At 47.1% G+C, this 26,289-nt stretch overlaps 1 protein-coding gene across 3 annotated transcripts in view; it reads left to right on the top strand.

The window, feature by feature from the left end:
- The window catches only part of LOC146871975 (uncharacterized), a 326,120-nt gene that overhangs the window by 1,173 nt on the left and 298,658 nt on the right, over positions 1-26,289 (top strand). The gene's annotated exons all lie outside the window — the stretch shown is intronic.

Below are 26,289 nucleotides of genomic sequence, written 5' to 3'. Positions count from 1 at the left end.
AGTACCCTGTAATAGACACTGGACCGAGAATTTCCGTAGCTCTGCATTGGTAAGACTAATTGCCCCAGCACCTTCTACCTCCTCATGCGCTGGTCTGGCGAGACTTATTGAGAGGGCTCCAAAAAGTGCTACCAGGCCAGCCTGGAGCTACAGTGCATGTGCGCGGGCGCGCGCGCCTCACTTTCACGGTTGCTTTGATGTTTGATCACGATCACTTTCGTGGCCACTTGGCATAGCCAATAGGTCTCGCCTTTGGGACCTTATAAGTATTTAGTTATGCAACTGTTGCATGGCTAAACACTTAAAAGGTCCCAAAGGCGAGACCTATTGGCTATGCCAATGCTTGTTAACTCTGAGCATAGAACACTCGCACCCTGAGCCTAATTCAACTAATTACTGCACGTTGATGGCTCTCACTGTAAGCTTCGTTTTTAGTTTGGAGTACTGGCTGGTCAGCAGCCTGATGACTGAACATGGGTATTGTAATGTAATCACCCTTGCCAAGTGTCACTCATTAGTTGTCAGACTAACGCAAATGTTTTATCACCGCAACACTGCACTGAAAAAATATGTAATGTGGTTCAGTGCTCCGCCGGCTGTTTTCTAGAGTTGTATGCACTGCATTGTTTAAAAACTTGTTTGTGAGCGCTGAGGTGGCATATGCATACTGACAGAGCCGTATTTAGCCGCTGCTTCCCGTCTGGTATCATCATTGGGATCAAAGAGGTCACATGTTTGTTGGGCAATAAAGTGGATGAAGCCTTCTCCTACTTTCTGTTTCTTTGGAACTCCTAAGGATTGTCATGACGCGGTACGCTAGAGACCTCAGTCTGCAATATCATTGTTCACTTTACACCCTTGCAGCAGCAGCCAGTCTCCCAAAAATTACACTTTGGGCCTACTGGCCCTGCAGCGAAGAGATAATCTGTGGCTCAGACAGATCCCAGGGAGTTCTGAGCTCATCGACACTGCGGTCCTGGCCAGCACCAATAGGTTTTTAAACCATCTGCTCAGGGAGAATGCAAGTAAGGGCTGAGTTCGTGGACATCCCTCAGTTTCAGGAGAATTGATATTCATAGGGCTCTGTCTGCCTTGCTGGGCACAGGCTGGTACCACGCAGAAAAGTGTCCTCCAAGGTAGTGCGAATATTACCGTTACATAAAGAGTGACCCTTGGTTTCCCAAATAGTCTTTAAAGAGGGATTAATACATTTTCCTTGATAATGTTAGGTTTCCATAGCATGTTTTAAAACCGTAATAAAACAATGAACTTGTCAGCATGTGCTTGTCACAGTGTGCATGTGCTATTTTACATTTATTGTATTCTTCTGATGATGTTGCAAGTAACGTCACCATGAAGAACATTTCAGTCCTTGGGCAGCCATATAGCTCAGTAACTTAAGCAGCAGCTACCTTGTGTGTTAAATGCAATGCAAAGGTTTAAATATCATTGGGCATACTCTGCTATTAATTCTCTCACAGTAAAAAATTTGAAAGTTACTGGGGCCTGAGTGCTGAGAACATCCGCTAGACTTGGGTGACAGCTTATCGAAACCTTTTGTCCATTGCTGTCTGTCCTACTGCTTTACATCGGAAGAAACTAGCCATTCAGCTCAAAGCCATGAAAGTCGCCATGAAGCCTCTAGTTCTCAGCATGGTTTCTTTGATCCAGACACTAGCAGCTTATATTTCAGACGTCTGTATGAAACACTGGTGTATAAACTCGGAGGTTACACAGAGAACTACTAGAGGAGGGGCATGAAGCTCCATCATTTATATATTCTGTATTGGTCATACAAGATGTATAGAGGTGACGTCAAACATTTAGCAGAAACAAATTAAAGAAAACAGTTGCCATATCTAACATTTTTTTGTACTAAGAAAGCTCCATCAGTGTTTGTTGTTTGGTTATGATAATGCTGCTTTGTGATTTTTGTCTCCAGTATAACTATTAGTAACCGAAGAACGCCAAGAGACTCGTTAAGTATTGTGCATACTAAGACATAAGCAGTATAAAAACTGCTGCAGCTATGTGCTTGAGTGGGAGGGTCTTTGACTGCACACACCTCTCCTGTTGCTGGGGACATGGGATCAGCTCTTCTATGCACCTCTCATATGGACCATTAAAAGATGCATATCACAAATTAGTATTTTACATTGATGGCTATTGCTTTTGACACTGAGATCGTTTTGATACTCCCAGTTCATAAGTTGCAGTCCCTCTATTATAGCACAGCCATCTATTTAACGGCATCAAGGAGTTTCTTGCAAACTGTAAGCCTTGGGTTTAGATCCTTATTGGTGGTGGTTGTTCTAAGATTGCACAGAAGGATTCCTCTCTAAAATGAGAAAGTCTTGTTAGTACAGACAACACTAATCACTGCCTTACATTTTATAGCCAAACCTTGTTTCTCCCTACCATTCACTCTTAACATATAATGTTTACAAGTATGGACGATATGTGATTCGTGCAACTTACCACCCTCATTGTCCTAAATAACATTTACTGTACATTGAATTACACACTTGTCTCATCTATTATATCTCTGTTTGGGATGTAAACCGATCTTACACCCTACACTAGGATGAGTATCAATATAAAAGAACTAAATACAAAATAAATTAGTAGGTGCCATTTAAGGCACCTTGGCCTAGAACAAGTCATTAGAGGTTCTTCCCACGTGGGCGGGCACCTGTTGGATGAGATTTATTTTATGAACAATCCATTTCTCAACCCCACTGGCTCACTCCAGCTTATGTGGTAGGACCGTTTAGCTATTCTTTTTGATCTTAAGCCTCCCAAGGCCTCGGACACTGGGAATACCTCAATGCATAAATACACAATAGAAGACTCTGACATACTATTGATGTCACTGAGCTTTAGATCCTACTCATTAACAGCAGCCCCCCCCCGCTTGCCAACGATCTTCAGTCTGCTACTGCGCCATATTGGTGAGCACTCTAGTGCTCAGGAATACGACGGACGCCTATTTTAGGCAGGAAATGCAAGCGCGCCGGCACTAATCTGATACAGCGCTTTTATGCCGAGCTGAGAGGACACGGGGGGCTTCAGTGGGATTTTGTTGCTGCTAGTCACTGACCAAGGGTCTTTTATCGCCTGTGGGTGCTATATTTTAATGCTTGTAACATATTTTAAAAACGCTTTTTAAACTGTTCTAATTTTACCTTCACATTTCCGCATACCCGCACCTAAATCGAGTCGATCACCTTGCCGTTTGAGCAGGGCTCTCTCCTTTCCTTGCCTCTTTGAGCGCCATCTTGGGGGGCAGCAGAGACACATTTCAGGCGCCATATTGGTGAGCACTCTAGTGCTCAGGAATACGACGGACGCCTATTTTAGGCAGGAAATGCAAGCGCGCAGCGCGCGCGCCGTAGGCGCGCCGGAGGCGCGCCAGAGGCAAGCCCGTCTGCGCCCGTCCGCGCTCCGGATGTGCTCGGTGAGGTACATGCTGCCCGATTATCCAGCGAGGTACGTCGCATTTTTACCAGAGAACAGCTTTTGGATATAGGCAACAGTTTAGGTACCACTGTTGAACCTGAGCCTGCACACATTGGTCCCACTGTGGGTAAAAGGGGCACTACAACGCCCAGTAGCCTAATCTGCGGGCTGATTAATTGTAGGTCATTGGTAAAACACCACACGGAAATTGCTCTGCTGATTGACAATATGAAGCTTGATGCCCTGTTCCTCACGGAAACATGGATCAGGGCAGAATCGATAGTAGAGATAGGCCTCGCCTGCCCCGAAGGCTTCAAAATCTTACATAACCCAAGGAAAGGAGGCAGAGGGGGAGGGGTGGGGGTGATATTTAGGGAAGAACTTAAATTCACCCTTCTACAGGTGGACGAGGTAGACGGCATTGAACTGATGGGATTCTCGCTGCAGGAAGCCAAGGGTAATCTCTTTTCAGGTTTGATCTGCTATCGTCCTCCAGGGAGTACCACTATGTATCAGTCCTTCTTGGATACCATTACCAACCTATCCCTAACTCACTCTAATCTAATCATTCTGGGCGACTTCAACTTGTGGGAGAATGCAAATATGGGTAGCTATTTGAGAGATTTGAAATGTACTTGCACCAACTTTAATCTCCAACAATTAGTTACCTCCCCGACCCATCAGGGAGGGCACATCCTCGATCTCCTGTTTGCAAATGAGCTGAAAGCCGAAATACTAAACATTGTTCCTCAAAACTGGACAGATCATTACCTAATTCATTTTAAAATGTTGCTAGCTGGCCGACGGGACCAAGTTAAAGCCTCTGCGACTTCTCGAAGAGGTAGAAATTGGGCTCAGTTGGCCAGGACCGGTGCCCTCCTGATACCTCCTATAGGGAACCCCTTCCGTGCATCTAGCACAGTGGAGGAAAACTATGCTATTTATCAGGAGTTCATTACGGATGCCCTGGATCAATTAATCCCTCTGAAGAATATAAAAACCAGAAATAAAACTTCTGCGCCCTGGTACAATGAGGAATTGAAACAGCTACGCCTCCAGTGCAAGCAGGCAGAAAGGAAATGGAGGAAGGGGTACTTGGAGGAGGATAAGTTAGTGCTAAAGATGGCACAGACTAAGTACAAGACGCTTATTCTAGAAAGTAAAGCCACTTTCTACGCCAAAACTATTGTACAAGCAACAAATGGAACCAGAGAACTCTTTAAGATTGTTAGAGACCTCTCAGCTCCAACTTGCCTAGAAAACAAAGTGGAGGCTTCACAGAAGTTATGCGACGAGATCGCCACCCACTTTGAGGAAAAAGTGGCAAAGATCGTGGGCTCCTTCAAGGACAACGAAACTGCTACACAGGATGGGTTAGAGGTAACTGAAGGGGTCCCGGGTCAGCAATGCACCTTGGATAGGTTTCCTACCCTCTCAGACCTTGTCTTCAATTCTACGGTGCAAAGCATATCTTCGGGCTCACCACTCGACCCCTTGCCCCAGAAGGTGTGGAGATCATATGGCCGCCTGACCTTCCCTTGGTTACGACAGATATGTAACCACTCTCTGGAAGAAGGTACAGTCCCAAAGGGCTGGAAGAAGGCGGTGGTGTCACCTCTGATCAAGAAGCCCTCTTTGGACCCGAATAACCCGGCCAACTTTCGGCCAATCTCCCTCCTTCCCTTCCCAATTAAAATTTTGGAAAGGGTTGTGAGCAGATCGCTTTCAGATTACTTGGAAGAGCATAACTTGTTGGATAGGGATCAGTTTGGTTTCCGACCCGGACATGGGACAGAGTCAGCCCTGACAACTATGATGGATAATCTACGGATGCGGGCGGACAACGGGAGCACAGCGGTTTTGGTGCTCCTGGATATGTCGGCCGCATTCGACACAGTGAGTCATCCAATTTTGCTCAGGAGACTGGAGGGCATCGGGATAAAGGGACGGGCACTGCAGTGGTTCCGTTCCTATCTGACAGGGAGACAGCAGATGGTAACCTTGGGACCATTTACATCTAGGACTTTTTCTATAGCCCATGGAGTACCGCAGGGCTCCAGTATCAGCCCCATTCTTTTTAACATTTACTTACAACCACTCTTCTCTATTATCAAAGCATTCGGGGTTGAATTGGTCAACTATGCTGACGACACGCAATTGGTATTCTCCATGGAGGGTAAACATGCTGTCCCCACGGAACAATTCCATGAGTGCATGCGGCTGACAACAGACTGGCTACAGCGTAACTCTCTACAGTTCAATGGAGGAAAGACTGAGATATTGTACTACTCACCAGCAAGAGTACCTCTACTACCCCCGGTCGAATTCAGGCTTGCCCCAGAGGAAGATTCGTTGACCCCGACTAAGACAATACGCAACCTGGGGGTCCTTATAGATAACAACCTCCAAATGGAATCTCAGGCAGGCAAGACAGCCAGTGTGTGTTTTGGGCTACTGCGCTTGTTGCGCCAGATCTTACCGATTCTACCGAATGAGATGCGCTCCCTGGTCGTGAGCAGCACAGTGTTAAGTAGGATGGACTACTGTAACTCCCTGTATCTGGGGGCCCCTCAATATATCATCCAGGGGCTGCAAAGAGTCCAATCAGCTGCAGCCAAATTAGTGTTAAACCGTAGACGTGCTTCATCCTCTACTCAGGCTCTGAGAGAGCTTCACTGGCTGCCAATCAAAGAACGGGTCCAATTTAAATCCCTCTGTTTGGTATATAGAGCAACACATGGGATGGGCCCAATACCCCTCCAGGAAAAATTCACCTGGTACCTCCCACAGAGACAGCTTCGCTCTTCCAGCGCTAACCTGTTGGTAGTTCCTAGATTCAAACGGTCTAGGATGGGCGGGCGGGCTTTCAGCGTGGCAGGAGCCTTGCTGTGGAATGAGCTACCACAGAAGATTAGACAACTTGACTCATTAACCGACTTCAGAAAGAGCCTTAAAACCTGGCTATTTCCGAAAGCCTAATCCCCCGTGTGTTTATCATCTCGACCGGTAATAGCTGTGCTATATCAGAGCGCCAGGATACCCGTAGGGTCACAGTAGCGCTATACAAGAATTAATACAATACTGCCAAGTGCCATGCTTTGATCCATTTGACGGTAAGCACTCTAGCTCCTTTAAAAGAGGATCAGGGGGCGTGCCAAGATGCAAATGGCGTGAGACGTGTTTTGCTGAGTCTCTGCTCCATCGCATCCTGCTAAAGCTATTCATCCTGGCCGCCGGGCTTGCTGGCCAACACCGTATACCTCGCCCGACGGGGGAAGAGATTGGAGGTACCCCTGCTGACGGAGTGGCGGCCCCGCTGCCACGGGGGACTCGTGGTCTACTGCTCGAGACGGCTCCAGCGAGGTACACCGGCGCCATCTTGGCCCGGTGGTTTGCTCTGCGGGCCGCTGATGCCGAGTCGGGGGTGGTGCTGCCTGGACTGGAGTGACCCTTGAGGCGGGACCGGACCGCTGGGAGTCCCTTGACCCCTCCGATCTTGGTCCTGGAGCCTGACAACCCCGGAGCTCCCGCGGTCCTTCACCTTGCACTGGAGGCGCTGCGGCGGAGCGGATGATTAGGCCCCTGACCCCCGATACAGTAAGTGAATACGTGCGTCTGGGGCTGCCTCTGCCTTGTAGAAGGGGAAGAGTGTGAGTTTCGCCGCCGGGAAACGCTGCAGCCGGATTGTTTCCCCCATTATGCCATCGGTGGGATGAGACTGCGGCCTTCCTTGGCCTAATCACTAAATCTGCTCCCTCGGCGCCACCCACCTGCAAGCTGTTGGTTGGGCCGGTGGCTCTATTTGTCTTCTGGCTGCTGGGCCTCAACGCCACGATCCCTACAGAGAAACCCCTGGGCGCGGGCATAAGCTGTGGATGGTGACTGGACCTCCCGCTGACTTGCCTTCACATGCGCACCTAGCAACGCGCGGTGGCAGAGCAGCATGGCTATTGAATGTGTTTGCCCAGGGCTACATCTCCTGGATGCTTCCCAACAGAGCTTGATCAGGGCGGATGAAGGGAGCAGTGCGAAGTGCTCTACGACCCAACGGTAAGCCTTCTCTACATGTTACGGGGCCAAAGTGAACTGGGAGTGCTTCAGGGAGACGGTCTGAGATCGACCAGATAGGCCTGGGAGGGACGGTGACATAACAGATCACCTGGTATCGCCGAGGATAACGTGATTCCCCCTGAGCAAGGCCTTGGCGGACTGAGCTTGGCGAGCTCTACTAGCTGGGAACTGCCTAATCCTTCTGTTACATGCTGAATGTTGAGCCTTAATAGCCTGTGTCAAACACGGGGCTCTTCGCTCTGCTCGTTGGTCTGGGGCTGCCTAGGAGATTGCGATAGAGCCGGGGAAGTGTTGCCTCTCCTCATAGAAGACTCTTAAGGTCGAGGAGATCTGAGCCGTTCGATTCTGTGCGGGGAAGGGTCTTGCCGAGAGCAGTTAGTCTGGTGGTCGCATCCATACCCCTCCTCGCCGTTTATTGCCTCTTGCTGGGACTGAACATTAAAACTTGAATCATATCTGTTTCTGTCAAATTACTCGCTGTGCCATCTCCAAATCTTGGGTGGTACCCCACTCTGACCTGCCGGGACACTGACAAGGAGCAAATACTAGCTATGCCCCCTAAAAATTAAGTCAACAAGGACCCAGATCCTACCTCGACCAGGGACAAACCGGTAGCTTCTTAATGGTCCAAAACCAATTTACCACCTCAGGCTGCAGGCTCTTTGGATCCTGCAGCAGGAAAAAGGCCCAGCTTGATAAGCCGATCACGCAGGCCTTTATGACCTCATTTCTCCAAGAGATCAAGGACGAAATCGGATCTCTCAAACAAGACTTCAAAGCTGGGCTGCAGGACATCCCGCGGGAGGTCACAGAAATCGGTGGACTGGTGGACGATCTCAAGCGCACCATGGGCACCAGATCTGAGGACCACGAGAGCCTGTGGCGTTGGATGGCAGAACTGGAAGACCAAAATATTAGCCTAAAGCTTAAATAGGAGGACCTCGAAAATCGAAGTATGCATAACAACCTACATATCGGGGAGTACCCCTGGGTGCGGGAGGCAAAGACATCATGTCCTTCACGGCAGACCTTCTCCAGGCCATTCGCGAGAATGAAGAAGCATCTCCACCCATCCTGACTAGAGCTCGAGTCCTGGGGGCCCAGAAACAGTCCTAACTTCATCCCGGACATACTCACACAGATCCACTTTTTAGGTCTCGCTGGCGTTGCAGCGCGAAGGGCTGCCTCCAACGAGACTACTATTGTTGCCGTGTTTGCTCCCAAGGGAGACAGACCTGGGCACGAGCCGATTCTGGTCTGTGAACGCTGTTCACCGTGGAACAGCTTGTTGTTACCTTCGGGACGTTTCCTTGTTCTGAAATAGCCACCTCTCTTCTTAGCAGCCAATGAGCAGGTACAGCGATCACACAGCTCGCCTACTCCCCTCGTGGCCCGCCTCTCCTAGCAGCGGTCTACGGGCGGGGGCGTGGTTACAGTGCGCGATCCCCGGAGCAGAGGGCGGTGAGAAGGATGCGCCCCCCCCCAGGGGCTGGAATTTGGGTTTTCAGTGCGTGGAGGACCACGTGGGCAGCAGGCGCGCGCTGGTTGTCCTCTGTCTGCGCGTGCGCGCGGCAGTCAGTGAGCGGCGGCGCCCATGAGCTGAGGTCCGGCAGAGCGTGCGGTTCGAGTGCTGGAGGCAGCGGTGTTACGACGGTGCCAGCAAACTTGTGAAGGACGGGTCCGGAAGAGACTGCACCGGGGTAGGCGAGGCATGCTGCGCGGCAGAGCCGCTTCTCAGGTACCTGGAGGCGCCACATTGGGAGCGGGGATGTTGGATAAACACTGATTTGTCTGGAAGCAGGCGGGTGAGTTTATAGCAGTACCCGCACAGCTCCCCTTGCTGTAACCTGTTGCGTGATAACGTTTCTTTAAGGATTGTTCTGTGGGTAGTGGTCTCGCTGTGAGGGTGTACCAGTTGGTGCAGTGGGCACAGTGTGGTGGTGGCTGTCGGTGTTGGAGAGAGCGGTGCAGCATTCAGAGTTTTCCTTAGCTTTAAGTTGATACCGGTTAGTGAGGCAGCACAGGCTTCCAGAGGTTGCATTAGATCTCCCCCCCCCCCCCCCCCCCCTGTACAATAGTGCATCTTCCTGTGTGTGAGCACAGTACGGATGAGCTACCGTGGGCGTTTGTGGGTTTCCTGGGTGCCAGTAAATCTAATAGATCGCCCCAGTGGGCTGATAGTGGTCTTCCTTCAGCTGGACCCTGGAGTCCAGTGTGTATGTAGAGTTGGTAGGGGTCAGTGGATTCCGGTCAGTTGGGTTCAGGCTTTCAACAATTGTGGATTTTCCCACAGGGTTGTGCGGGTATTTGAGTTATGGTGCAGCTAACACCGAGCCGCTGGGGGCTTTCCCTTGCAGTGGGTGCTGGTGTGTTGAGGTAAAGGGTGTTGCAGAAGGCAGTGGTCTCCTACTGGCAGTGCGGTTAATGCGGGGGGGGGGGCGTTGCTGAGGATCTCCATTACAGTGCATGGGGAATTTTCATGGGTGCCGGGAACGTCCCTGCGTGTTTGTAGTCAGTGTTTTTGGCTGTTTCCTTGGACTCTCTCTCTGGCCGGTGGGAGTTTTCGATTGGCTTGTACCTGGTGACTATATTTGTAACAATGCAGTGAGTCCGGGGTCAATCTAAAAAGAGTGTGCCGCATGGTGAGGTCGCACTGATCATTGAATAGACTTTTAAGGGTGGGCGGGACACTGGTGTTGTTGCGCATTGCTGATTAATTGCGGAGTGGTGCTGACTGCGCCTTTTATCTCCGGTGGTACTGTGTGTGTCCGACTGCAGACCCTTGGCTCCCCATAGCCTCACTGGAGTTATGTCCAAAACTATGACAGCAAAATTAGAGACTTTTATCGGTTGGCAGGTGCTCGTGCCATGAACAGGTGTGGCAGAGGTTGGCCTTGAGCTCTCCCTGTGACCAGAGGTCCAGTGCCATAGAAATTGTATTTATTTTTGGCAGCTTTGTATAGCGCGAAATGGACTCGAAGGGTTTGGAGCGCTTTACATGAGCACAAACTACATTGCACACCACATTAGCACCAGTTATGTTACGCACAAGGTCGTATTAATTTATTTGTATTTCTTAGGCACAGGGAGTTTAAGTGATTTGCCCAGAATAACCGGATGTTGAGCCGAGGCCGAGACTCTAACCTGGTTCCCCAGTTTCTAAGTCAGCAGCTCTGGTCTTAACGCCACATATACCGTGTTTCGTTACACTTGTGGCCTGCCTCGCCCCTTTATGGTGGAGCCCAGACCCCCTGTCAGCCTGTATGGTTTAACACTTGGACACGCGAGTGGCAAACTGTATTCCCCCCCCCCCCCCCCGTCACCCAACGACCTCTGTTCCCGGATTGCCTGCCTCCTGTCAATCGCTTTCTGTGCCATCCACCACATTGCCCTATGCCCCCCCCCCCTCATCGCTTGATCAACCCCGTCATTTGATTGCTCTGTGTCCCTGCTCCTCCCCTCTTATCTGATTTCCCTCCAATCCCCCCTATGCCCTTCTCCTGCAGGCCATGCTATGGATTGTATGTTAATACCCCGCAGGACGTGCGAGCCGCCTCTTCTCACACCCTGGCAGCTGAAAGGGTCTTTGGAATGCCAGATATTCAGAGCTAGTGGCTCTTTTATTTTACAGAGTTTTATTTAGCGCAAACTTGACCCGTAGGTATCGGGTATCAGAGCGATTTACATAGCACCAGTTGCGTTGGGGTCAGATATGCCTTAAGCGGCTGTTATAAACATTATTAGGTTGGTGCAACTCCCCATGCTTACATGCACACTTATTTTACATCTTGAAGGTGAAGTGCAGATGTTTCTGCTGCAAGAAATATAAGTGAGGTATCAACCACCAACAGGTTTGCAGGGACTGTGACTAAACAAAGGACATGTTATGTAAAATATTTTTAATTGAAAAAATAAATTATTACCAATGTTGATTGAAAAATATGTATATGGATGGAGAAGTATTACGACATTGTTTGCAGATACTTCTATTTAAGTATTGGCTCCTTCTAGCAATATTACTGACTGCAGTCTTTGCCTGTTGACCCATCAGGGGTGGGACTCGGAAGCCCCTAAATGTTTGAGCGTGTGTGCTTTGTCCCCTATACTACCCTCCCCTCACCTTTTAGCTGTATTCCACTCTGACTTTCAGCTCACCTGCCTGGCGTTGAAATTATGTAGTGGTTTTACTTTGCATGTTTCACTTTTAATAAAACAAGCATTTGCAATGCAATAGGTCTCGCATTAGTAAAAGTTTGAGCTATTAGCGTTGCTGATAATAATGGAAAGCCAATAACTGAAAAATTTAGTAATGCGAGACCTATTGCATTGCAAATGCTTGTTGATGAGAAAGAAGTCATCCTGAGAGAGATTCAGGGAGGTAAAACCCTCTTATAACGGATTCTCGGTTTAAATCTTTCTAGACCTAGCCCCTGTCAACCTTAGGAGGAGAAAAGACTTCAAGCCAGTAACCGACGAGCTTTGTGATCTCAACATTAAATATCAGTGGGGCCACCCCTTTGCTTTGTTGTTCAACTGGGAAGGCAGGCGGCGTGTCCTTCGCTCAATGAGAGAAGCAAAACTGCTTCTGCAGCTTCCGCTGGACCCTGAGGGCGACAGACCCTACCTCTCCGCAGGGGCGCCCCGGAGGACCCCTGCGTCCGGAATGGGCTACGGTCCTACCACCTAAATACAAGCGACGCCTTCAGGAGCGGGACTCTTCTCAGGCCAAACAGGAGATCATCAGCCACATCGGGTCTTTAAGTGAATCTTTCACCGGACCATAAGGATTGAATAAGACTTGGAGTGCACAAGTCCCTATGCTCTCCACATCTAACTCTGTGACCTGGCGTTAGGATAACCCAATGTGATTCTACTGTATAATTGTTTTCGTTCTGCCCTTGTCCCGAGGAGAGCTGATCCTTTGCGAGAGAATATAAAAAGTCTCATGGCCACAGCTATCATGGGAGCGAGCCTTTGGATCCCGTCACCGCCCGCCATGGCACTGACCTTACCGGAAGCGAACCGGCAGAGGACGACTTCTTCGCTTCCAACGGCCTGTGTGGTGATGTGGAGACCTAAGAACTCATTTGCGGCTGAAACATAGGTTTAAAAGAGGTAAAACTTAGCCTTTTTACAAGTCAATCTGGTTTTTTGGGACGCTGGCAGCTATCCGCCCATTTCACGTCCACCCTGAAATAATTATCGCAAAAATAATGAATCTGCAACTTACCTCTTTTGTCAACAAGAATTATCTGCTTGACAACTGTCAGTACGGCTTCAGGTGCGAGCATAGCACTGAGTTGGCACTAATTCATGCAACTGAAGAAATCCAATGTGTAGTGGACTGTGGCGGTAATGACTATCTGATCATGTTGGACCTCTCTGCAGCGTTCAACATGGTCTACAACCGCCTGATGGTTAGTCATCTTCAGAACCTAGGTGTCGGCGGTTCTGCTCTGACCCTAATCCAATCCTAGACCAAGAGCAAGTGGTAGAAATACATAATTTTGTATCTACTCCATTTCAGTTACCTTGCGGGGTGCCCCAGGGCTCCTCTCTTTGCCCTTCTCTTTTTAATTTCTACTTCTCTCCCCTGGCACAACTCATTAAGTCCTATGGCTTTGCCATGATGTGTTAGTGGGATGACACATAGATTATTGTTTCAATAACCAGCAGTATCCAAGGCTCTGCATCTAGGCTTTATAAGAGCATGCAACAGATCAGTAAATGGATGCTGTTAAACTGCTTGAAGCTGAACTCGGGGAAGACTGAGGTTCGGCTTTTTGGTTCCATCTTGACACCCAGTTGGTGGCCCAATGAATTGGGAAATCTGCTCATTCCAGCCACAAAGGCCAATAACTTGGGTGTCATTTTTGACACAAAATTAACATTCAACTTTCACATTAATGCAATCTTGTGAGACCCGGGATCCCTGGTTGGCTGAGTGTCGGGGAAAGGAAAGCCACCTTCTGAGAGAGCCCCCGCTCACTCCCTTGGTAGCTTGGCACGAGCAGCCAGGCTTATCTTCAAGGCAATGTGTAAAGTATTTGCAACCACGCTCACAGCAGCCAATGATGACACCACAAATGGACTCCACACGAGTTTTATAAAAACGATTATAAGTTCTGATATTATTGAGCACTTCTAAATATTCCACTGTAGTCCTAATACAGTGTTATGCAGTTCGTAATGCTAGAATCAGGCACTCTGCAAGGAAAAGTAATGCAATGTGTAACGCAACAATCGGGCACTTTGCAATGTAGAAATAATGGAATGTGTAACGCAGCAACCAGGTACTTTGTTATGCAGAAATAATGCAATGCGTTGTACACTAATCAGGTAGTTCAATATGCAGGAATAATGCAATGCGTAATACACTAATCAGGTAGTTTGTTATGAAGAAATGATGCAATGTGTAATACGACAATCAGGTACTCCGTTATGCAGAAATAAGGTAATGCGTAATACACTCCAGCACCGATCACGGTGCCTTAGGCGGTCCCTCTGCCACTCGTGCTGACTCTCAGTTGCCCCCAACAATAAGTGCAGCTCCGCACTCCAGCCCCGGTACTGCCGCTCCCTTGGTCAGTATGGGCCGCGATACGAGCCGAAGCAGAGGCTCGCGCTGCCGGAATGAGAGGCCGAGAGCGTCTTCCACCAAGCCCACACCCCTGCCCAGGCATCGACCCACGTTACCTGGGGAGTGGGGTGCGACCTCACTCTCCTCTCTTCTTCCAGCGACTTGGGCCTCAGATGCAATCTTTGTGAATTGGCAACGGCGGCTCGGGCCGGCGGCTCAGCTCCTCAGGTGTTGCCGGTCCGGGCCGCTACTGAAGATCTCAGGCTGCCACAGGGCGCACACACTCGGCGTCGCTGAGACTCAATTGAGCTTCGGGTGTACGATCACCGGGCACTCGTAACAAGGTCTCAGGCTGCACGAAGAACATGCACACAGTGTCGCTGAGACTCACTTGGATTCCGGTGCACACGATATCAGGACGATCCTCACGAAGGGCTCAGGCTGCAAAAGGCACATGCACACAGCGTCGCTGAGACTCGCTTGGACTCCAGGTGCCCACGATCACAGGGCACTCCTTACGAGGGTCTCAGGCTGCAAAAAGCACACGCACACAGTGTCGCTGAGATTCTCCTGGAAACTTTTGTGTTCCTGAGTTTCCGCAACAGGGAGCCAGCTCAACTCGGGCCCTTGGGGGATACGTTACTTCAGGACACAGCACAGCAAAGTCCTTTCAAGCAGGGGGACACAGCACACAGCAAAGTCCCTTTAGCCTTTCCTTGGTTAAAACCACAAACTTCAGGCCAGCCCCAGAACACACAGCAAGGGTCGGTCCTTTCCTTCAGTCTCTTCTGTTGTTTCTTCCTTGGCAAAGGTTCCTCTTGACCATGAAGTAGCTCCAGTCTTGTTCAATCTTGATCAACCCGTTCTCTAAAGTTCAGGGGCTTCAGCTCTCATAGTTACACCCCTCATAGTTACACCCCTCAATGGCTTTGAAGTCTTTGTGTTCAGGGGGGCACTGACCTCTGTTCAAACCAGTTTTGGGCAAGAAGGAGGGTGCAGGGCCATGCACAAAGGACCATGGAGGATAGAAGGGAGGGTCAGGACCTGGGCACAGACAAGAGAGTTCAGGGGAAGGGGCCTCACAACAGACCGCGAGGGGCAGGCAGGAGGAGCAGTTGCAGCACAACAGACCAGGGAGGGCAGAAGGGTGTGGGTGTGGCAGTAAAATGGACCATGGAGGACAGGAGGAAGGGGATAGGGGCATGGCATGTGGACAGGCAGGGTGGAGGTGGCAGGGACAGGTTACAGTCATCTGACAATGCTAGGCAGGTGGGAGGGGAGTGGCAGCTCAACAGAACACACCGAGTCGATAGGAGTGGCAGGTCCATGGAACATGGTGGGCTAAAAGGATGGAGCAGGGGCATGCACAAAGACATCGGAGGGCAGGGGGAAGGAGAATAGGGGCAGCAAGCTAAGCACAGAGGCTAAGCAGGAGGTCAATGATGGGGCATAGAATTGGGCAATGGAGGGCAGGAGGAGTGGACTGGTACATCATGCTAAATGGAGGGCAGTGGCAGCACATCAGACCATGCATGGCAGGAGGGAGGAGGCTAGTCCATGGATTCAGACCACAGAGGATAGTGAGGAGGTGGATGGGGCAGCAAGCTAACTGTTCAGAGAAGGTGGGTATTAGGAACTTTGTTTTTAAAATGTGTGTCTGTGCGAACTACTTAAAATATGAACAAGTATGCAGCATAATCTCACTTTTATTCAGGAAGAAGAGGACGTTTGTGACTGACTCCAGGCTCACTTGGCAGAAACACCCCCTGACCCTCCACCCCCCATCGCAAAATGTAATGCCAGTGAAAAGGGTAGGTGAACGCAGTGTTATATAGAACATAGTCCTGAGAGCACGATTGAAAATTAAAACTAGATATAGTATATGGTATAAACTATGCACCAAAAAGTGTGATATCAGATGAACCGGAGCGTGAAATATAATATGCAATACATTGTGCGCAATGACAGATTCATTGGAGAGCGCGGGATAGCACAGGTACTAGCGCGTGCTATGCGCCTTGGAGTGTAATATGCACATGGCAGTGTTGTGTAACCTAACTAGTCTCTAAAGTTGTAATATAAAATATGTGCTGGGGAGTGTAACGTTGCATATGCACTGTGACAAAGATATGGATCCCAGATTGTAATATGTATGGCATAGCGCTGTGCGTTATAACATAGGCATCGAGGAAGGCACGTTAGATTGGGCAATATAACCCGTGTGAAGGCAAGTGTGGCATGACATATTCACGGGGTGGTGTTACAGTGCACATGGGCTAGAGAGTGTCATAGCATACGCACTAGCTGGTGAAACACAACACAGGGGTGTGTGGCACTCGGCGGGCACTGGTGGGTGTAACACAGCATTGGGCTCAGCCAGGAGCGCGCTGTGACTCTCGTGAGGTTCGTCTCCTTTCCAGGGAGTAAAATAAAAAGTATTACACATCCGGTGGTGGATGTGTGTTTTATTAACCGTGAGGGGGGTTTCTTGCATAGTTTGGTCTAATTTTTGTTGAATCCCCTTTGAATGGCTTGGTGTGCGTGTGTATTAAATGTGCCCGTCAATAGCTACCCATGTTTGTATAAATAAACGACTAGGGTGTCTACTTGGAGAGTACCCACCGGCGGGGGCGCCGGGATTAGGCACGGTAGCGCGTCAGACACGTCAGAGCTTCACTAGCGGTGTAAATGCATTCCACGTGGATTCATTGTATGCATAGTCGCCTTTTAATGAATATCACGCAAATCGTCATGGTGAGAGGTACATACGGTTTGTCCAGGATGTCCTAGGTCTTTCTATAAATATATATATATTTTTTAAAATAATAAAAAACAAAGGCCGGCCCCGGGGGATGGGGTCCCAGGGGCCATAAGTGGCCTGAGGAGGGGGGCAACGCAGCCCCCCTCCTAAATAATAATAAAAAAAAAAAGGCCGGGGGTTGGGGTCCCTGGGGCCGATTAAGGCCTTGGGAGGGGGGCCACGTGGGCCCCTTCCAATTTTTTTTTTTTCCAAAAAAATAATTAGGGGGCAGGCCCTGGGGCATGGGGTCCCCAGGGCTAATAAATTAGAAAAAGAAGGGGGGCCACACAGCCCTCCTCCGTAATAAAATGAATAAAAGACCGGCATCGCGCCGGAGGCCACGCCCCCGCCTTGCAGCACTTTGCAAACGCGCCCCCGGGCCAGTTGTAAATTGGGGAATTAATTCCCCTTCAATACTGAGGGTCCCTGAGGGCCAACTAGCCCAACGGGTATCTTCAGTATGCGCCAGGGAGCTGCGTTGCAGACAGATGTTCTGAGGCCACGCCCCTTTTTACACCTCTCTGCAACGCAGCTCTGTGGCGCCTACTTGAGGTACCTAGTGGGCTAGTTTGACCCTAGGGACCCTTAGTATTCAAGGGGACTTAATCTCTCAACTTAGAACATCCACAGGGCACGTTTACACAGTGGTGAAGGGAGGGGACGGGGCCTGAGGTGACGTGTGCAAACACGCCCTGTGGCGCGTTTTAAGAGGTAGTTTTAATCCCCCTGCCCTATTATATACTAGGGGCTTACAGAGGAGGTCATGCTAATCAGAGAATGACCCCAACGCATAGTGTTCCCTAGTGTATGTAGGTGTTTTCACTGTATTCTGAGTGTCTTTTAACATAGCACTGGCTCTAGGACTGGTTAGTCAGACTCAGTTACCACCAGTATCCGTCTGAAAAAGTTGAGGGTACAGGATGATTTTGCAACAAGGCTTCTTTCTGCTCTTCTGTTTGTTCTTTCTGCACGTTATCCTTCTTCCTGCACTTTTCTTTGTCTTTGAGGACTTCTGTTGCTTCTTTCTGTTGCTTCTTTCTGTATTTCTTTTTTTTCTTTCTCTGCGTTTTTCCTTCCTTCTTCACATGTCCTATCTCTGTAGGCATAGTTAGAAATTAGCATTTAAAAAACCTTTGAAATTCACTGAAAAAAAAACATAGGTTTCAGGGGCGTTCTAGTTAGCTCGACTTTTCACTCGTTCAAAACCATTGAAATTCCCCTGTTGTAGTTAGTAACTATAACTCGCGCGCCCGCAATGCACTGCTGATGACGTCACATATTACATCACTCATGACATCACTGATGACATCATCCTTGTGATAGTGGCAGACCTCCTCTCACCCTAATATAACCTTCGATACACACATTCAAAAATAGAAACTAACATTTTCAAAAAAATAGACATACCAATACCAGTTACAACAACCTTTTCAGTAATTCTAAGATCCACATACACATCCACTCATTCACCAACAGTCCTATACAGTCACTCATACATGTACGCGCTCATCATATCTCATACACCTATACATCCTGTTACACAACGCCACTCATCCATAGTTACTCACACACAGTCACTCATGCTAATAAAGAATCAAACATCCATTTACTTGCATATACAGTTATACATACACCACCACACTTACTTCTACAGAAACTTACACATACTTAGTCTTTTAAACAATCACTTATAGAAACACATACTTATTCATACAGGAACTCTTTCAATCTCTCACTCTCACATATACTCACTTATATACACCAGTAGTCACATATACTAATTTAAAACATATGTAGTTACTCATAAAGACACTATTGAGACAGTCCTTCACTCACTAACACACCCATGCACACACTCATCCACCCATACAGTCCTGCACACATGCTGTCTTCAACACATACAAACAGCGAGTCACTCATTCATGCACCTATGCACTACGTAATACCCCCACCGAACCATACAGACACTCATACTGATACTCAAGAAACCAACTAATAACCTATATAGACACTTGTGTAGCTACTCACCAACCCATGCAGCCACTTATACACAAAGGGAGAGACTGATCCAGATATTTACATATTTAAACATTATTCACTAAGATACACTTAATCAGTCAGTTATACAATCAATTTTTCAAAAACAAATCATCCATTTAGACGCTTATATACCCAATTATTCTTCCATCAACCTTGAGATATACATATATAAAACATATTTAATTTTGAGAAAAACACACATTCACTGGATGATGTCATCAGTGATGTCATTTGAGATGTCCTCAGGTTTTTTCAGTGAATATATATGTATGTATATATTTGTGTGTGTGTCTACTGGCGGTCGCCAGTAGATAGTTATAGTTACAACCTAGTTTCCATAGGAAATCTCGAAATTCTATTTTGAATAACTTTGGCGCCGGTTGACGAATCCTTGCGAAATTTTCAAAACTAATGGGGCGCTTCGCTCAGCTCCTACCCTGAAAGTCTCGGGGTGATTCGTCAAGCGGGGGCCGAGAAAAAGGGGGGGTCCCAAAACTCTTTTTCCCCATGCATTTTTCCATAGGACCTTTAGTCGCAGCTACAGCCCGAACGGCTGAACAGAATTACGTGAAATTTGGCAGAGAGGTAGCCATAAGGTCAAGTAAGTGCCTTTTGCAGGTCTGGTGTAAATCTGTTCAGTATTTCCTGAGAAAATAGCATTTAAAAGCATATCGATATCTATACGCGCGCACCGTGCGCGCACCCTGCCGTGCGCGAGCGCAATTCTGATTGGTTGTTAGATGTCGGTAAACATTCGAATCGGTCGAAACCAGGAAGTGTCGGCCGCCATTTTGTCTCGCAGTCTGAGGGGGTGAAAAAAAAGGTGGAGAACGTGTAAAGGGGGCAGAGTGGACAGTTCCTGACCCCCTAGCCTTGGTCAGGGGGTCACAGAAGGACCTCCAAGGGAAAAACAAAAAAAAAATGTTTTTTAATAAAAAAAATCGCGAGGTGTGCGCACTGCACGCATTGCGGTCCGTGGGTGCTCGGTGCGCGAAGCGCACCGACAGCCCACAGTGCGCGCACCTCGCTATTTAAAAAAAATTTGCGGTAAAAAACCTGAAAAAAATAATAATAAATAACTTAGCATTTAAAAAACCGTACAAATTCACTGAAAAAACCATAGGTTTCACACACGTTATAGTTAGGAATTAGCATTTAAAAAACCTTGCAAATTCACTTAAAAAACCATAGGTTTCACACATGTAATAGTTAGCTGGACATTTCACTCGTATAAAACCAATGAAATTCCCCCGTTATAGTTAGTGCAGCCAACTATAACTCACGCGACCGCAATCCTCTGCTGATGACGTCCGATATTACATCACTGATGACATGTGTGTCTTTATGAAAAATAAATATTTGTAATATATGTATAGCTAAAGATTAATGGAAGAAGACATGGGTAAATAAGTGTCTAAATACAGTGATGTAATATCTGACGTCATCAGCAGCGGATTACGGTCGCGTGAGTTATAGTTGGCTGCACTAACTATAACGGGGGAATTTCATTGGTTTTTCACGAGGAAAATGCCCAGCTAACTATAACCTGTGTGAAACCTATGGTTTTTTAAGTGAATTTGCAAGGTTTTTTAAATGCTAATTCCTAACTATAACGTGTGTGAAACCTATGGTTTTTTCAGTGAATATATATATATATATATATATATATATATATATATACACTTCTGTAAAACGATATGTCTTAAATTAGTCTGTAAGCACTATTTTCTTTAATGAGTTTCTCCTACTGCAGGCACAACATGCTTTCTTGGAACATTCAGCACACCAGGTGTGCTTTCACTTTCCAAGCAACCCGGGACAATGGCAGCCTCTTCTTTGAAGTGAAATTGGTCTTGCATTTACAAGAGTTTGTGCTGTTGTCATTGTAAATGACAATGCCTTTTATTTGTGTGAATTATCAAAACCGATAAATAAAAGGCATTGTCATTTACAATGGAAATGGCTTAAACGCTTGCAAATGCGAGACCTACTGCATTGCAAATGCTTGTTCACTTAGTTTCTTAATACCCTATTTAAGCACCTGCATGAATTTTTATTTATTTATTTTGGATTTATTTTTTTATTTTAATTTTACATCTTTTGGTGTTTTCCAACCCAGATTTCTTTTTCCATTCCTGGAGTTCTTATCTGTACCTGCACAAGTAATGGGAGAGACTGTAGTATAATGTGGGGATGTTATATTTCTGTGAATGCACAAATCAGATACACTTGTCTATAATGAGAGAGAGCAAACAAGCAGAGCCATGGAGGCATCTTTATTTTAAGTTCCAGCTTGAGAGATAAGAAGCTGTCAGTTTCCAAGTGTGCTCTGCTAGACACAACTGGTACAATCTGTATACACTATTTGAACTAAATTGACCTACATTGAAATAGCGGAGTCAGGCGTGCATGAAGACAGTTAGTTTAGTAAGTTAAGCTTTGTGCAGTCACAAATAAGAATCTTAGGAAAGCATGAATACATTCTCATGGTGTGAGGATAGGTGCAGGTTCAACATCTGCTGTTCTCATTCTTTTTATCTACCTCTTTTCGAAGTGTTCCTTCAGTTTTTGAGAACAAAGGGGAACCTAACAAGCATAAACAGTTCTCTAACTTTACCCACCCCCTTCTCCTGCTTGTGTGCAGAAGCCAGTGATGCTGGTTCTTGTCAAAGTACATTTATTCTCGGAGAATGAAATGATGGTCTCTGTAGCATTAGTTTGTGACTTAATCGAACTGTTGCAAAATTCTTATTAAAAAAAAAATGTTGCATTTTAGCTGGCAAATCAATATTCACAGGCAATACCCAGCCAAAAAGCCAAAACATTCTTCTAATCTAGTGTTGATTACAAATAAATATGTATGGACATTTTTATATTCCCAATGTTAAAATCAGATTATCAACTGTACACACACAAAACCGTTTAATGTTAAACATTATTATAAACACATTGTGTTTTATTAAGAGCAGTTTATCAGTATTTAACACATGGTTAATCAACCCACTTAGCAATAATGATTCAAACTGCCTTATCTCTTTATTAACCACACCAAAAACCCATACATGTTTTTGCAAATCTTTATGGCTTCTACTGCCTAAACACAAACGTGCTGCATCACATATGCTCTCAAACTATATTGTTGAAAAATTCCAAACCGCGACCTTTTAGATGAAGCCATCAGTTCAGAATGCAAAATTAGAACATCAGTAATGTCATGCTTTTCTAGATTACACAGACGGTAACAATTGAAGGCTATCATTTTAAAGTGACTGAATCATAACTTCATAAGCTGAATTCCAATATTAGATGAAAGGCCCAAGATAACATACAATAGAGGGGTTTTAAAAAAAAGGTTGGCTAGCATCTTGCTAACTTTAAATGTTTCCAGCATATTTACATCTTCGCTGTAGTTGACTTTGGTTATCGTCTCTTAAGCTAGATTTCAATATTTTTCAACACAAGGAAGCATCTTTCTAAATTGACTAGTTGCTATATGAAATCTGTATAGTCAACCTTTGATATAATTTAAACTAATTAAACTTTATTCTTTCTTTACACAATAAAATGCCATTGGTTTTTGATGTATTCAGCTTAACGTACTTATTATAGACAACCAATGAAGCTGAAAGAATGTCAGTACAATGGGGGTTTCATGAAACGTGGCGAAACCATCGGAAAGGATCAGCTCTTTCCTATTGACTAACATGGATTGAAATATCAGCGTGCGATAGAAATTCAGGCATTTCGGCAATTTGCAGATTAAAACAGTAAGAGCAGGGCAAGAGTGAAGTTTTGGTTGAGTCCATTATTTTATAGATTTTACTTGTTAAGCAGCCATAAAAATCTAACTGTACTCTGACCTATGTGTCTTCTTGTAAGGTTTGCAATAATGTCAGCAGCAGCAAGTCTATTCCCACAGATACCAACTTTAGTCATAGGCTGCGCTGTTGTACACTAAATAGTACAGATTTCCTCTCTTGTTAATTCCACTTGAGGAAGCAGTCAAACGGTGTGCCATTGCACTATGCATGGTACATAACCCCCTTCTAAAAGCACTCTGTTTGAAGGGAATCAAGCCCTTCTATTCCAGGCAATCCATCAAATGGTTTAGTTAGTGAGAGGAAACTCTTCAACAAGTACTATCTAGACAAGCAATGAGGCAATATTTGTGTGCCCCATCCTGTGGATTGGGACGATGGTAGTTCCCCTCAACTAAGAAGAGCCTATGATGACAGCATAGTGACAACTAGTAATAATGAAAGGTAGAAACAATAGCTTATCCCGAAACTGTGGCTAGTTGCATAACGGCTATTGGGATACCCCTGGGTCCTAGAATTTCTCGCTTTTTCTCCTAGTTTAACCATTTCCACTATCAGCCAAATTGGAAAGGAGTCTCCTTCTATTACCTTGCTCTTCTATATGGTCTTGCCAATTGTTAATCAATCGGGGGTTTATATAGCGCGCTACTCACCCGTGAGGGTCTCAAGGCTCTGGGGGGGAGGGGCGGCGGCTCTGGGTCAGTCGAAGAGCCAAGTCTTGAGGTCCTTCCTGAACACGTGCCGAGTCGGGGAGCACCTGATGTCCACAAGGAGCTCGTTCCAGGTTTTTGCTGAGATGTAGGAGAAAGCTCTCCCGCTGGTTCTGTTTCTGCGGATGCGGGGGACCTCTGCCAGGGCGGTGGAGCGGAGGTTCCTCTTGGGTACGTGGAAGGATAGTCTCTCGTTGAGGTATTTGGGTCCGATGTTGTTGAGGGATTTGTAGGCGTGGGTGAGGAGTTTGGAGGTGACCCTCTTTTCGACAGGGAGCCAGTGGAGGCATCGTATGTGTTGGGTCATGTGCTCGTGGCTCGGTGTCCCGAGGACGAGTCTTGCTGCGGCAATCTGGGTGGTTTGGAGTTTGTGTAGAAGGAGTTTTGTTTATTCCGGCATAGAGGGCGTTGTCGTAGTCCAGTCTGCTGGTGATGAGTGCGTGGGTGACGGTCTTTCTGCAGTCGGGGGGGGGATCCATTTGAAGGTCATACGGAGGATGCAAAGGCAGTTGAAACGGGTGGAGGCGACGGCGTTGATCTGGTGGTTCATGGAGAGTGAGGAGTCCAGGATGATGTCGAGTGTGGTCTGTAGGGTTGGGTGGGCTCCCGAGGGCGGAGGGCCACCAGGTGATGTCCCAGGCGGTGGTGCACGGTCCGAGGATGAGGTCCTCGGTTTTCTCAGAGTCAAGCTTAAGGCAGCTGTCCTTCATCCAGGCTGCCACATTTTTCATTCCTTCCTGGAAGCAGAGTCTGGTGTCTTCGGGATTCTTCGTGAGCGAGAGGATGAGATGAGTGTCGTCGGCGTAGGAGACTATGTTTAGCCCATGTTGTCTGACGAGGGGGGCCATGTACACGTTGAAGAGCGTGGGGCTGAGGGATGATCCCTGGGGTAGTCCGCAGCTGATTTCTGTGGGTTTGGAGAGGAAGGGAGGGAGTTGGATCCTCTGGGTTCTGTCGGAGACTAAGGATTGGATCCAGTTGAGGGCGGCTCCTTGTATTCCCGCTTTGTGTAGTCTGGCTGCTGACGTGAGATGTGAGACGGTGTCGTAAGCTGCAGAGAGGTCTAGAAGGATGAGGGCTGCGGTGTGTCCTTGATCAAGTAGCATGCGGATGTCGTCTGTGGCGGCGAGGAGAGCGGTTTCGGTGCTGCGGAATCTAGATTGGAAAGTGTCCAGGATGGAGTTCTCTTCTATGAAGGCAGTCAGCTAGGTGTTTACGATTCTCTCGGTGACTTTGGCCGCAAAAGGGAGGAGAGGGATGGGACGGTGGTTTTTCAGGTCCGTAGGGTCGGCCGTTGGTTTCTTGAGGAGGGGTTTTACCTCTGCCCGTTTCCAGTCGTCTGGGTGGATGCCTGATCTGAGGGAGGTGTTGATGGTTCTTCCTAGTTCGGGTGCGATGACGGTGTGGCGGCCCTGTGGAATATGTGCGGTGAGCAGGGGTCCGTTGGGGCTCCTGATTGGGTTTTCTTCATGGTCGCAGTGATGAGTTTGATGGTAGAGGGATCCCAGGACGTGATGGTAGGCTTATCAGCGGCGGTCTGTAGGGGGTGGTGTTCGTCGCTGGTTCATTGAAGTTGTCGTAGAGTACCTTGATCTTCAGATGGAAGTAGGAGCTGAGCTTGTCGCAGAGTTCCTGGGAGTGTGTGATGTCCGTGGCTTTGCAGGTGGGTTTGGCGAACTGCTGTATGACGTTGAACAGTTCATTGGGGTTCGTTACGTTGGTCTGGACTTTGTCTCTTATGAAGGTCCGTTTGGTGTCTCTTATGAGTTGGTGGTATTCCTTCAGGGCGCTCTTGTGGTTGTTCCGTGGTTTTCAGGTTTCGCCAGGTTTTTTTCTAGGCATCTGCAGGAGCATCTGGCTTCTTGAAGTTCTGTGGTGAACCAGGCGGCTTTTAGAGGGTGTTGTTTGGCAGGGGGTCGCAGGGGTGCAAGCTTGTCGGCGCAGCAGGAAATCCAGCGGTGAAATTCCCTGGCTGCGGTGTTGGTGTCGTTCATGGTGATGGGGCGATTTTGATGTAGGGTAGTGTTGAGGTGTTCCTCTGTGACCTTGCACCAGTTCCGTCGGGGTGGGCGCGGGGCGGGTTTGAGTGAGGTGCTACTTGGTTTTAAAGCTTTTTTTTTTTTTCCTTCAGTATTTGATTTTCATTACCGCATTTGTATTACTGTACTTTCTATTGCCATTCAGATGGAAGAAGTTCTTTAACACTACTCTTATAGGCTTTATTCTACATTTCTTCAAGCTTTTATGTTTTGCATTGTACCAAGTGTTGTCAGGTTCATCTTTAAGACTTTGCCTTACTGTGCATTTTATGCTGTTTACAGTAATTCGCGGTGACTTTTTATAGTAATAATCTCAGTATTTTGTCTGCTGATTTGTTGAAGAGTACTACTGCAACGTCCTTTAATGCTTCTGTCTGCTTTAAATCTGAAGGATTTTGAGATTGTGACCTTTTGGACCAGTTTATCTTGCTTGTCATGTTAGTATTTAAACAGTCTTTTTCGGGTGTTTACTAACTCCACTTTCCTAATTATCAATCTATTGCAATTAGTCTTTTTAAAGTACAGTATTGCTTACCTACGGAAGTTGATAACTTTCAGTTCAGCTACACCCTAAACGTTTTATAGTGCTGAGTAGTACAAACCTAAAACTAATATATACTCTAGTATATGGTTAATACCATATTGCAGTATTGTGAGTGTGCTTCTTCAACAAATCTTCCATTGAGTTGTCTAAATTGTCTGCTTGGAGATTGACTCCTGTCATTACATTTCTGTTCATTAATTACTGTATGTCCTTCCTGTCTATGCATTG

This window comes from Triturus cristatus, chromosome 1_1 (genome assembly GCF_964204655.1).
Source record: "Triturus cristatus chromosome 1_1, aTriCri1.1, whole genome shotgun sequence".
Taxonomy (NCBI): domain Eukaryota; kingdom Metazoa; phylum Chordata; class Amphibia; order Caudata; family Salamandridae; genus Triturus; species Triturus cristatus.
This window is presented reverse-complemented; position numbering and strand designations above follow the sequence as displayed.